The 14,108-nt window shown below is 44.6% G+C and overlaps 1 protein-coding gene across 7 annotated transcripts in view; it reads right to left on the reverse strand.

Annotated features, from left to right (window-relative positions):
* LOC143110143 (protein 4.1-like) overlaps positions 1-14,108 on the reverse strand; it is an 81,275-nt gene that overhangs the window by 65,276 nt on the left and 1,891 nt on the right. The window lies entirely within an intron of this gene.

Here is a 14,108-nt window from a genome sequence, read left to right on the forward strand (position 1 = left end):
CATGCAATTTTTGCAAAACACACTATCCTTGCCCAAGCATTTCCCCTCGGGGGCACATGTCATGCCACGCCACCTCCTCTGGTGCACCACTGTCCCCAGAAAGCCTGTCTGTTTGGGTGTAGCTTTAGTGTCGGAGCATGCACTACTTCTACACTCTGTCTGTGTGCATGTTTAGCTCTTGGCAATTGCAAATCAGATACAGACACTTGCATGCAGACCGAGTTTGGCTTGGCTATGAAAAAGGCTGGCCTTTGACGTCGTTCATCCCTTAGCGAATGACCCTGTAAAGAGCGCTCCAAATCTCCATTTCTCTCCCTTTTGCGCCTCCACACAAACAAACTCAAAGTACACTGCACACCACTGCTCCATCCAAATGGTCGCTAAATCAAGTTATTCTAATGGTTTGAGTGCTGCTAGCAAATTGCATTTTGAGCAAATCTGATCCCTGCTGATGACTCGGTGTCCACCATCACACACAGGGACTACTGAGACAGATGGCGCAGGTCAAAGAAGTCACACGAAAGGCAAATGGAGAAACACCAGATGCCACATCAGATGTCAGAAAGCGTGGACGAAACGAAACAGGCGACCAAGGCATGGAGGAAGTTCCAAGATGTCTCCGTCTGGCGGTCAGTGGCTCTGCCATCGACCTTGACAAAGCTGTCTCCCCCCCCATGAGTTCAGAGGTCATCAGTCAAACACCCCGGGTCAAGGAAGCTGGACAACAGGGTTAGGCCCTATAAAATACCTTTTGAGAGACAAGTGAAGGGGCGGGAGAGGAAACTAGGGAGGGGTTAGAAATAAGGGTGTCATGATTTCGATTTTATTTCAAAATCGATCGAAATTACATCTCAATCTCGAACTTCGAACTTAAAAGTAGAATCGACGATGCAGCCACACCCCCAATGTCACGTCCAGCGTGTATGCCAAGAGCACAAACACACATGCACGTGCTGAACTGCAGCGTCAACACTCCTCTAATTTTAGGCTGCAGCCAGTTAAAATATAGGCCTACACACCAACCTAACGAAATCCAAGCCCCTCTTGCTACTTTGAAATCACCGGTGTGGAAGCAAAGATTGTTAAGGCGGTGGAAGTATTCGTTCATTCACGTCAATTAAAACTAACTTAGCCTACTCAACTTAGCAAGTGAAAAGATGGTCTAATTACAGTCCAAAGTTACTTTAAGGCTTAAAATGCATATTTATAAGTACATATTCCATGAACACTAACCTTGGATCTCTTCGGAGTGTGCTGAAACAATCAAATTAACATTCTGTGTTGTTTCATTTTACTATGTTCACGTCTCTGTTTTAGCCTAAAGTTAGTTCTGTTTACATTACAACCTTGCGGTTGGAACGGTTTCAAAGCGGTTTCAAAATAAAAGCCCCCCGAAAAAGAAAAGGCCAAAAAGAGTAAATAACATATAAGGAATGCATTAATAGTAATATTTAAAAAAGATCGAAAATCGAATCGAATCGTGACTTTAAAATTGAAAATTACATCGAATCGAGGATTTGGAGAATCATGACACCCCTAGTTAGAAAGGGCAGGGGGGGGTTGTCCCCCCAAAAGGCCTTCATCAAAAGGGCTTTTCTCCCTGCTTTTAAGATGAAAAGAAAAATGTCAAAAGGTTTTACTCCCCGAGTATCTTAGCTACAAAAAAAGGCCATTACACTAAAGAAAGCCTTTCCACTGCACCGCAAAACAAAACCTCACTCTCCTCATTCTGATGAATACCGTGAGCCAAATATGGATTCTTTTATTGAGGCCGGGAGCGTAGCGTCCTGACCGACGTGATGGATATGAGAACGGCAGAAGCCACAAGTGTTCTTGGCATTTTTCTATCCACCACGGAGTGCTGCCGAGCGGGTACAGTGGGATATTTCCATCTGGGCTCTGCCAGGGAAAACATGGCTAAATTTGAGAGAAGGCAGCTTGAGCCAAGACATTTTTTATACGGAGATAAGAAAAGAGACACACTAAACACACACATAGCCTAGACATAAAACACTGAGGACTGACATGGACAAACACTACTGTTCTGGCGGAGAGGAAATGCTGGCCTTTTCCTGCTCTTTTACCTGGGAAATAAAGTAGGTTAAATGGACCCTGAAGAGGGCATAAAATACACTTGAACTTGAATGAACCGCACCTGCCGCACACGTATCTATGCGTGTGTGTGTGTGTGTGTGTGTCTATGCGTGTGTGTGCATGCGTATATTTTTGTGTTTGTGTGTGTGCGTGATTGTGGGTGTGCCTGCACTGTATGTCTGTATGTGTTCCATTGGGAGCACCTGTGCCTGGGGAGATAACTGATCACAAACAGGAAGCAGACCTTTCAGCTCGGGGTGCTTCTTTCGCTGGGTAAACAGCGTAATGAACAAGAGTGAAGTATGAATGATGCGTTCATGCGAACACACACACACACACACACACACACACAATCTTTTTGTTTTCCTTTCTCCTATTCAGTGGTAAGGTTACATAGCTCTTTTGTCAGCAAATTGAACCAGATTTCCCTTTCAAAGTGTTGCTGCTATAGCAACGAAGGAGTTCCTGGTTACACATGCAGCCCTGTGCCATGTCAAAATCAGTGAGAGATAGAGAGTGAGAGAGAGAAATATGAAAGGAGGACGAAAATAGAGGGGGGAGCAGCACAAAAACAGTTTGAACCGGAGATCCCCTCTGGATTGTAAACAATGCAGAGTCCAAGAATCAGTGTACAGAAACCATAACAGATTGGACAGAAACGAATGAACCTCATTAGTTGTTTCAAAATAAATTAAAATACACAGAAGAAAGCAAATTGAACTACAGGCTTTTTGCACCACAGCATGATTCAAGCTGATATTTTAATTACGGGTCATTTGAGAGCTGAAGCCGCAAAAGTTCCAGAAGCCTTGTTAACCCTGACAGACGAATTTAACGTCAAGGCAAAAACCTAATAAAACAAAAGCCACAGTCAGAGTCACACTTATGGGCTTTCCACTGTCACGCCTTCCCTTGCAGTGGACGAGATGGGGAGGCAGCAGACACCATGTTTGCACTGAGAGCACCCCTGAATTCCACCCATAGTCAACCTCAGTGCTGCGGCAGCAAAGACCGTCTCTGTTTCCCTGACAATGACCCCGGCTGTCTGCGGACACAAAGCATGGATCAATCACTGTCAACCCGCGGCTACTGTGTGCTACAGCTAGGACAACACAGCACTCTTCATTCGATGGGCCTCTCTTACTTGCTTTACACACAAACACACACATGTGCACACTCATCCCCTTCAACACAGGCACACACACAGATACCCCCCCCCTACTAACTTCCGAGAGGCGTTCTAGGAAAATAAAGCTTGTGCTGACACCTCAGGAGATGGTATAGAAAGATAGCCTTAACTGGTACAAAGCACTTGGCCAGCTCATGGGAGGAAAGGTCAGGTAAAGGTCGCTACATGGCCACGCATGCAGTCCATGCCATGAAGCAGAGGCAAAGATGAAGGACTCCACTCGAGCTTGAGGACTGGCAAGGCGATGACCTTTACCGATATTCCCCCAGGGTATTATAACTAGGAAGGAGAAGAGAAAACGAGACTCTGGGGTAATAAAAGGCTTAGAGACTGGCTGTCTCAACACATTCTGTCACTTTGCTTCCTGCAATGCTTAAAGGGGAACTATGCAACATTTTCGCTTAAAGGGGAACTATGCAACATTTTCAACTTAATAACAGTTTAGAAATTATTGTGATGGTAAAATGACCTGTTGTGGCGAGAATGGCGGCCTTCCCTGCTCCCTCTACCATCTCCTAGCAGAAAACCAGTCATGAAAGATCTGCACTAGCGTCCCGTTGTACCAGAGGTCGTAATTCATCCGCCGCTCACGGCCCTCGAACCCGCCACCTCGACACACACCGGCATGGGAGTCGAGCGCTCTGACCACTGAGCTAAAAGCCCAGGCTTCCAACTCAGCGGTTAGAGGCTCTTAAGGTAAGGGGTGTGAGGATTTACACGGGCAACTAGCATGCTAGCTCAGTTCGCCTCCATTACACCGGCAGTGTCTGAATCCCGTGTGAAGCGAGAAAGAGCGACAAACACAAAATGCTTAAAATTCTCTGGACATTCACAGATTCTTAAAGCACCAGTTAGCCACGCCGGTTAGCTATAAGATGGCTTAATTTTTTACATGTTCATCATGGCAGAGCCAGCGAAAATACCAAAGAGACGGTTGTGAAATATGCACCCCAAAGCTGTAAGGGAAGCTTCGTAGAGAAAATGTGAGAACAAAAGTGAAAAATCGGCAAAGAAATGACTGGAGTTACAGAACGGTGCTTTAAGGGTCCTCTTAGTATAGCATCTGCTTGCGGGGTAAATAGGTGGTTCAGTAATGTAACTTCACTAACCATAATGATTTACTGTGTAGGTTTATCACTACCTCTTCTCCCTGAAACCTGGATATGTCCCAACTTGATTGAGATCCAGAAACACATGGTTCCCATAAGGTGATGAGCTAGTTTTTCGTGATCTTTTTCTTTGGTATGTGTCTCTGCTGGAGGGGCGTTTAATCGGGCGTTGCTCCCCGTCTCAGAGAGGAAAATCTGGGAGACCAATGTCTTTCACAGCTGCACTGGAGACGCGCACATGAGAAAAACGGGATGAGCGATCCAGCCGACTGGCGAGCAAGCAAATCGCTTGACCTCGGAGTCGAGAACACATAAATCTTGCCTAACAGTGGCTGAGATTTGGTGTTTGCATACTTCTTCTGACTTTCTCTCACTCACTGAAGACCATCAAAGAGTACAAGAGCTGTGGTAACACCCACACACCCTGCAGGGCTGGTATTTTTTTGCAGGCTTTGCTTCACCACAGAATTCGTCAGGTCTAATATGACTGAACGGAGGTTACTGAAACGTGAACACATCTATATCCACAGGCCTCAAACTTGCATGCCACCCCTACTGAGTGTAACCACAGCTAGAACGACGATGGTGAAGGAGTCCACACACCAGCAACCAGACAAAGTTCCAGTTGCAAAAATCCAGTTATCAGTGGGAGAGGGGAGGCTGACCCCTTCACTTCCTGTTCTCCTCTCTGCTGCTGTCCCTACAGAGCATCTGGTCCCGGTTGCTTCCTGTGTCTGTGCAGGCAGTGACAGAGAGGACAAAGTCTAAACACGTCCAGAAACCTTCCATCGTGAACCACATTAAATCTGCACCACTGAGCTCACAGTTCCTGGGGTTGCTTGATAAAACACTAATGAACTCTCGAGTAGCACATTAGTTTGCATGTAGATCTAGCATATTTTCTCCAATCAGGGAGACCTGGGCTGGGAGGCTCAAGTTCACTCACTTCTCAATGGGAGTTCCACGCCCTGCAGTTGCACAGAGCAGCAGACGCTGGGCAGGCAGAGAAGAGCAAGGCATGCTCAGTTGGGGAAAGGAGCTGGGCTTTCAGGATTTATTTTTCTGTCATTATGGTGGGATTTAGCCACAACAACAAAAAAGATAAACAGACTCCCCTTCCTCAAATCCTTTTGATTGTGGCCATCCCCGAGTGGTTTTTTTCCCCTATTGTCATACAACATCCTGAACATTCATACGCCTGGCTCCTTTCTGCAACGTTCCATTTCCTCTAACACGCTTCATTAATATAAAAAGCTATTCATAATAGGGAACTAAATATGGCTTCCATCGTTCCACAGACGCAGCCAGTATGCTGTCCAGACAGCTGTTGACTCTGGTCAGTGTGTGGGCGTGAGGGTTGGGATGTGGGTGGGGGGGGCTGGGAGATGTTATTGTAGATTAGTTGGAGACTCCAGAGGCTTAGTTGTCAAGATGCTGTTATACATGACATCATGTTGTTCCGTAAAACAGACACATACTGACACAAGAAAGAGAAACCCAACCCTCAAATTTGCACCACCAACGCCCACAAGCCCCTCTTGAGGGAGCACATCTGGGGTTGACCCCACCCCTTATGACTACTCGACAATCTGGAGCCCGGGAGTTCTCTGAAGGACCAAAGGTCTGATCCCACACTGGGCTGTGCCCCAAATCAGAGTGGCCCCAAATCTCACCCTTCACTAGTACACTCTCTTCTGTCAAGCGCAACAGAAAAGCTTTGCAAGCGGCAATCCCTGTGGCTTTCATGCAGCTCATATGTGACTAGCAGCATGCCTTGAAGAGGAAGGGTCATCCATCACTTGTGTCACATCCACCTAGCCAAACATAATACAATCTTCTCAGGAGGGAGGCTGGGCTGAGACGTCAATAAGTAGCCTTGCTCTAGTATGCGCAATCGAGAGACTAGAGTCTGCAATAGTTTAAAGGACATTTTAGCACAGCTTCACAAATTGCTACTGGAATTCTTAAAGGCAAATCGACACAGGAATTTTTGAATGTTCATGAGCCCCAAAGTTCATGCCCCCAAAGTGTAGCACTGCCTAGCAGCTCTAGCTGTTGGCTGCAGTAACCCAACCCAGGCAAAACTGATTATTTCTGGGGGGTTCTGTACCTCGAGAAACAGATCTATGTGAAAAATCGCCGGAATTCTCCTTTAAATTGCTGCATGCATGCAGACCCCTATTTTTACACAGGACAGTGGACATTACAGACCCTCTTTGGTAGACCGGCTTAGACTGGGAGATCTGATTAAAGGGCAGGCGCTGATATCCTTCATGCGCTCAAAGCTGCCTCAGTCAATGTGAATATTCCAAGGCATTGGAGAGAAGCTCCAGCTGGTTAAGTTTGACCTATGAATATATAGCAATACCATAACAGGCGAAAGGCAATATACCAACAGGTAGCATTACTGCACTCAAGTTTCTACACCATCTACCATCTTTATTGGAGTAATAAAAAAGTAAGTGCATGCAATCTTCCTCATGCAATTTTCCTCAATCCTCATGACCACAAGATACTCATGGAATACCTCAGAGTCACAGTTATGGATTTCTAGGGAATAATAATTACCGAATTCCAGGGAATAATAATTCAAAATCAACTCACCATTTTCTCATAGGCATAGCATTGTGTGCAGTTCACTGATGTTTCTGCCTGAGAAAAAAACCCTTGGCCTAATTCACATTTTAAAAGCACCATCTGGTATAATCAGCAGCAGATTTGGCAATTGGTGTCAAAATGCTGAATGTTCAAATGCTGATAACTCGTGCGTCCACTTTAAAACATGGATTACAGGATTATGATCCAAAACACACACAAAACACACACACACTGTGTGATATTGGGTGAATTCATGACAAAAACCAAACATATGACAAAGTGAAATCAATTTATTCAACCAACGACACTTTCAACAGAATCATATTTGTTATCTCAAATAAGAGCTACATTTGTTTAGGGTCTAGCCATTGCAAAACACATGATGGTTTCATTTTCAGTGATAAACCAACTGCAGCACCGCAGTGCCCTAAATCTATCAATTATCCATCTCAGTGGTACTGAATCAGGGATTAAGGTTGGTGGCCATACAATCTACATGTCCCACCACAAAACAAAATGGTGACTGACAACTGAGAGCACTTCACATGCACAGTACTGACACAGAGAAAGAATAAAAAAAGAGAGAGAGCGAGAAAGAAAGAGAGGGAGGGACAGAGCTGGACATTGTCGACGAGAGACTGACAAATAGTGAGTTTCGAGAGATAGAGAAGCAGTTTCAACTGAAGCAGTCTAGTCCGCGGCCTCCCCTCTGAAAGGCCAGTTCGCTTCCCCCTTTATTCAGCTCTGAATGGCTGAGTGTTGAGCATCTGAATAATACAATCTCTCATAACTGCCCATTGTCCCTCCTAAACTCTCGTATTCTCTGCCCGTTAGTGCGGCGAGGCGTGCAGCGGCGGAGCGCCCCTCCCCCAAACACCAGCGCCCTCTTGCATTCTCTTCCGAGAGCGACCCTCTGGGAGACTGGCTCATCAACACAGGTGTATTGAGCATGATTCCCATGGAAACGCACCGCAAAGGTATATTATACAAGGCCCACCAGAGAGAGACTGTGGTTCTGGAGACTGGCAGGAAAAGGTCTCGGTTGTCTTCTTTCATTAAATGCCAGAACAACAGCTTTGATAACAAAAACAGGAGACCAAGGCTGACAAGAGTGAAAACTAAGATATTTTCTCCTTTGTAAGAGTTTATGAAACATTCATGGCTGTCTGTGTACAAACAAGAATGCAATGCATTTTGCAGGGAGACAACAGTGTAACATTACATTTAATTTGTTTTCAGTGCAAATCCACTATAGAGGAACGTTCTTGGGGAAACCATGCCTTTCAGAGAGGAAAGATGAAATGAGCCACCACTCTGTAACTAAACAGCAGGTCTGTGTTTGCATAGACCTACATTGCTTGCAAAACTATCCTATGTACCCTTAGCCATCTTAGGTCGTTGGGGTCACAGGGACAGGGACTGATATTTATTTTCCCATGCAGCGGCCCGTTAGTGCCACAGCACCGCCCCAAATCTGTTAAAAACAACACATGAACTTTGCCCTTGTAAGGGGGGAAAGGGGCCGGGGGGTGGGGTGGGGGGGACTGTCAAGTGGGGTGTTGGAGGTGGGGGGGCAGGAAGTCGGACACACTGACACACTCCATCCTTCCCATCCAGACCGCATGGTTTCCTCCCCGTCTGCTTTTCTTATCTTCATTCACTTCCTTTTATATCTATATCTCACTTGCACTCTAGAATCTCACTCTTACATTCTAGACTCATTCTCCCCCTCACATTTACAGAGGGCGTCATGGCTCTCTTTTGTCAGCAAAAGCAATGGTCCACGTCATTGACGGCAGGGCAAAACAGCCGTGACCTACGATATTTGAGCATGAGCTGCATTTCTGATGTTATCTCGACTATGATAAATGCATGTCACCCAATGGGACCAACACAAGCCCCTGATGCGACTGCATGACGTCACCTCAACCCCTCGACCAAAAACCTGTTTACCTTTTCAACGACAAAAACACACAGAGAGCCATTGTCTTTTCACACGCAAAGCTCAGCTTTCCACAGCAGCACTACTTCAGGGAAGCTTTAATCAAAGCTCCTTAGATGCAACTGAGCCAAGCTGTGAGAAGGTAATGCAAGCCGTCAAGTGCTTGCTTCCTCCTCCCTCACCACGGGTTAATTCAGGCATAGTCAATGAGGACTTTTCCCAAAAGGCATGGTTAAGGGTATGGCCTCTTCCTAAAGAAAATCAGCTAATAGAAGATTACATTCAAAGGGGAAAAGAAGTGGAGAGGTAAATTGGATGGGGGTGCTTGTCTTGAATATCATTTGAATGGCAAAGACAACCACTAATGGAACACTGTTGTGAGAACCCCTCTAGCAATTAGTACCTCGACCCCAATGAAATGGGGAGAGAAGTCTCTTAACTACGTCCACCAGAAATGCCTCAGCACTGACACTGCCCGATAATACTGTAAGAGGCTAAAGTTCCAGAAAATATGCATTTTTGTTTTTGCTGACTTTTATCATGCGTCTTCATCCTGTATAATTCCCTCTGCTAAATATGATGAGGCAGCAAAGAACAGAAGGGTTACTCAACTGCAAAGACAACATGAAAAAAGGCCTTTAAGAGTGGCGACGAGACATTATGTCTAAGAACCCAAGCATTGTCATCACAAATTATTGTCAGAACTTCAGGATTGCCGATTTCCTGAGTTCATCTCAGGTCTAACGAGCAAATGAGTTGCAAATGAGAACCGTGTTAAGGAGGCAACACAACGCAAGCTGTGTGGTCATTGTCAGCTCAATAACTTCAGACACAGCTACTGGTGCAACAGCAGAGAGAGCTTCGGATAGAGACTGGTAAAGAGAAAACAAAGACAACGCAAAGAGTTGGTGGAGATACCCCTATAAGGCCATGCCCAATCAACTGACAGGGCCATCCTGTAGAACAAATAACCTATGCAACAGAGGAACACATAGCTCTAATGAGCACTAACCCAGCCTCTCTAAGCTGCATGGGTCACCAACCACTGCTGACAGTGCCAACAAATTTGCCTTGATACAATTCAAGTATTTGAGGCAAATTACTCCTTTTCTTTCTGACAGGGAGAGCTCTGGCTGATAAATTGGACTCCTGCAGATAATCTCTTTTTAACTATATTTGGGAAGAAGCCAAATCACTGGCAGTTTTGTTAGGATAGAAAAATATAGCCTATCTGTTTCAGACCTAGATGCATGCTGTGCCATCCTTTCATAGTCTCGCACTGCCATAACAGGCCTGCTGTGGTGAAACTACAACACAACAAATGTAGTGTTTGTACCAGGCTGCATACCATGTTTGACACTTTCTCTTTTGAGACCGATCCTTTAGGTTAATTTTCACCAGGCAAGGTCAAATCACAAAGAAACCAAATTCTAGTCTATTTGTGTTGTGCTTTTTGTTCAATTCATTCATCGATCCAATTAACCGTGCTGCTATAAAAGACTAAAATAATAGGCCTAGCTTAGCATACAACACAGCTAACGCATTGTTTATCTAGACTAGGTCATCCTGGCACCTTGGTCCTTCTATAGCCTTCTGAGGCAAGGATTGCATGGGGGCTAGATAGAACCATGGGGACAATCTCTGTGGCCAAGACAGGATGTAGGGAATGTAGGCCTCCAAAACAAAAAGGGGTTGTGGGATGTTCCCACAACCCTTCCGAATGGTTAAGCAATCTCTCTTGCGGCGAGCTCCAGAATTAGATGGGCGAGTCGTGTCAAGAGCGCCCAGTTCCAGCAGGAAACTTAGCATCAGATCAAAATGTGAGACAGTTTTGTTCCAAACTGATCTTAATCCCCTGCCTTCCCTGTGAGAGAAGACGATTGGTGTCCTAAAGCCCCTTGCCGTTTTCCCCTCTTTAGCAACAATTTACAATTGGCATATCAGGGCCATTATGACATACATCTGCAACCCTCAGTCATATGACCACTTTACTTCAGAAACGTATTAAACTTCTGTGCGCAAATTCTGATCAGGTAAAAGGTTCAGACCATTTCACTTGTATGCAATATCTTTTGTCCAATAGCCTTTATGTTCATAACTGGTGTTGCTTGTTTGAAGTGAGCCGCAAGGGTAAAGGTCCCGCAGAGGTAAGGTATGATGTCATACACACACTGGGCTGGCTATAAAACTGAACTTCTGATAAAGAGGCAGTCACATTTCTTGAAATTCTAAGGCAAAACGAAACCACAGCCTATACGTGTGATCTGCGTTGAGATTATTATCAGACACAGGGATCAAAAGTTACAGCCTACTACCAGATATGTCCTGTCTGACTACAGGGTTTACCGACATACTGGAGACTACTGCAAAGCACAAGAATCTCAAAACAATACAGGAGGGGGGCTTGGGAAGTCTGCATTTAACAGATATCTTGTTAAAGAAACTAGCAGATTTAGTATCAGAACCACATTGGCACCAATGGCTATAATTATGTAAAAAAAAAAAGTTGTTAGACACAAATTAGAACTTAGTCAGTTTTAAGATTAATTGGAAATTTGACCTCTATATTTTCAGTTATACGTGTTTTCAGCGCAAACTCCTCTCTCTGTACTTTTGTTCGCATATACGCTTGGGTTGAGGCACAAAATCTCACAGCAAGAGCGCAGCCACTCTGAGATAACAGAACAGCCACGCGGGAAGGTATTCCCACAGCTGATAAGACAAAGCAGAAACCCCTGACTGGCAAACAGCTCCAATACCCCTCATGTCACAGGGCCCCAGTTTTAACACACAGGCTGCTCACAGCACGACAGTGCCACAGAACATGCCAAAGAATTTGCACACAGACTCGCCTAAGCTTATCCAAGGCATGAAAATGATAGGCTGGTTAGCCTGTGTTGGGACTTTTTTTTATTCTACCTGCAATATTCTGGAGGAGAGGTGTGCAATACAGAGTTCAGGACTCTGCCATAAACCCATTTTAGACCTACACACTGGAACCCCAAGGACCTCTGAGATAAAGCCCCCACAATTAGGCTAGGCATGAGTCCTTGCAGTCTCTAAACAGTGACAAAGGGGTACTGTATTAAAGATGCTGTCCGTCATTTGGTTTCGCGCAAGATTGTTGACAGTTGAGCTCAATAGCCAATAAAATCATACCCCTTCCCTTCAGTGCTGCTGGAGCACTATGCTGATTGGCTGGGATTGTTAACGGCTCAGTCCAAGCAACTTCTTTCCCCTTCATAGGGGCAGGACTGTATGAGCACCTGAGGCTTTTTTTGTTTGTGAACAATAAACAACAGCTGCAGGACTGAGAGAAGCATGTCAATGAAGCTGACAATAAATGACAACGTGTCCATGGGAATGAGACCAAGGAGAACTTTTGACATAAGATCAGCCCTTACTTTTCCTTTTGGTGTTACTGCAAAACGTTTGTAAACAGAGTTAACCTTCTCCATCAATCCTTATTCAGACCACTTCTTTCACAACCACTGAAGTTATCTCCAACAGCCTAACAAAGTAAAACTCTGGGATTACAGTTTAGAGAGAGTATTGAGGGCATGTGATGCCTTAGATGTCTGTCTGTCAGTGTGTGTGTGTGTGTGTGTTTTGGTGGAGAGGAAGCTGGAACTATAGTTATGCCTTGACTGAGGTTTAGCGGTTTTAATTACAGTTGGATTGCCTCCAACATGGCTGTATATCCATTAAGGGTGTCTGCAAGTGTAGCCTCCCTCTGGGTTGCAGCCATCTGTCCAGGTTCCACAGAACACAGTATGGACTGGTCTAGGGCACCGTCAGACAAAGCAGCCTATTGGCTTCAAGTTGGAATCATGTAATTCTTATGAAATTATTGACTATAACGTAAACAAACTTCCTGCAAATTATATAAAAGCAGATGTCTGATCTACACGAAGAAATTCTAGATCTACATGCTGTGTAGGCCTACTGGATTTTGTCTAACGGCATGGAGTTGTTGATGGCGGGAAGTACACAGGCGCTCTTGTGTGGAAGACTTATTTTGAACATAATTTCCTTTACAAAGTTCGCAGAACGATTACTGTTACACTTACACAATTCAGGTTCAACGTTGGCTAGCAAACTAAAGGTAGCCTAAATATAAGGAACGCACGTTTAATGAGATTCTACAAGTCGGTAAACGTAATAAAAATCGAAAGCCGACATTGAAGTTTGTTCAGATAATAGTTAAGCTACATTTTTAAAAATGCCATTTAATGCCACCTACATGACATCGGCAGATTGACATCTGCTATTCCATGGTCTAACAATCACCTCCTACCTGGCAACCTAGCGGGATAAAATGGCGTCGTCAACCTAAATCTAACGTTGAGTCAAAAGACTCGCAACCGACACCCTTTTATGCAACAGCATAATGCAATATAATCTATTGATAACAAGTAGAGATCTTTAATATCTCTCTGCCAAATAACGGCACACCATTGCCAATGCTCTCTTGCCTGATTGTCCGACTATGAGCAGACTGCCGAGTGACTCAATCAGCAGCCTTGGACCACACCATCAGCTTCAGTCTGCTGCTCTGTTTTGGGCACGTGTAGGCACCCGCTCGGAATCCTGAAGTCAAAACTTGTAGCAACTTTCTTGGCGCAAGAACATGGTAGCACAGAAGAAGGCTAACGTTAGGCTACTTAATTTCAGACATTTGGGTAACATTTCACATGATGCAGGTAACTTCCATTAGTTGATAGTGGACTATTTTAACAGAGTTCAAAAGATAACCAAAAGCCAGCAATCCGTACATTCATTTAACAATCCTCAAACCAGTACTACATTCATAGTTTTTTTTCAGCATCGAACGAAGCAAAACAAAAAAGAAACGGGGCAGCATGAGCTACAGAAAGAGGATTATGGCTGTCAACAACGTTAGCATGACATACTACAAATCGGGGCAAATTGTGTATCTCTGCATTAGCAATGATGCAGGAGATTACTATGTTACATACAATATGTAAATTCAAGATATGGAATGACCCTGGTTAAAACACCATCCACTGGTTTTGTTTAACGTTACAGCCTCAAACGTTGGCTAAGTTAGTTGGTTAGCCTACGGTTGTAATGTTCTCAAATCTGATGGAGTGAAAAAATTCTGCATTGTTGTAACGTTAACGTTAAGCCTTTTGATTATTGCAAGCAATCCAAG

This window comes from Alosa pseudoharengus, unplaced genomic scaffold (genome assembly GCF_046254945.1).
Source record: "Alosa pseudoharengus isolate Yale_2024_CS ecotype anadromous, Long Island Sound unplaced genomic scaffold, YU_APseudo_1.1 YU_APseudo_1.1_scf_7, whole genome shotgun sequence".
Classification (NCBI taxonomy): domain Eukaryota; kingdom Metazoa; phylum Chordata; class Actinopteri; order Clupeiformes; family Clupeidae; genus Alosa; species Alosa pseudoharengus.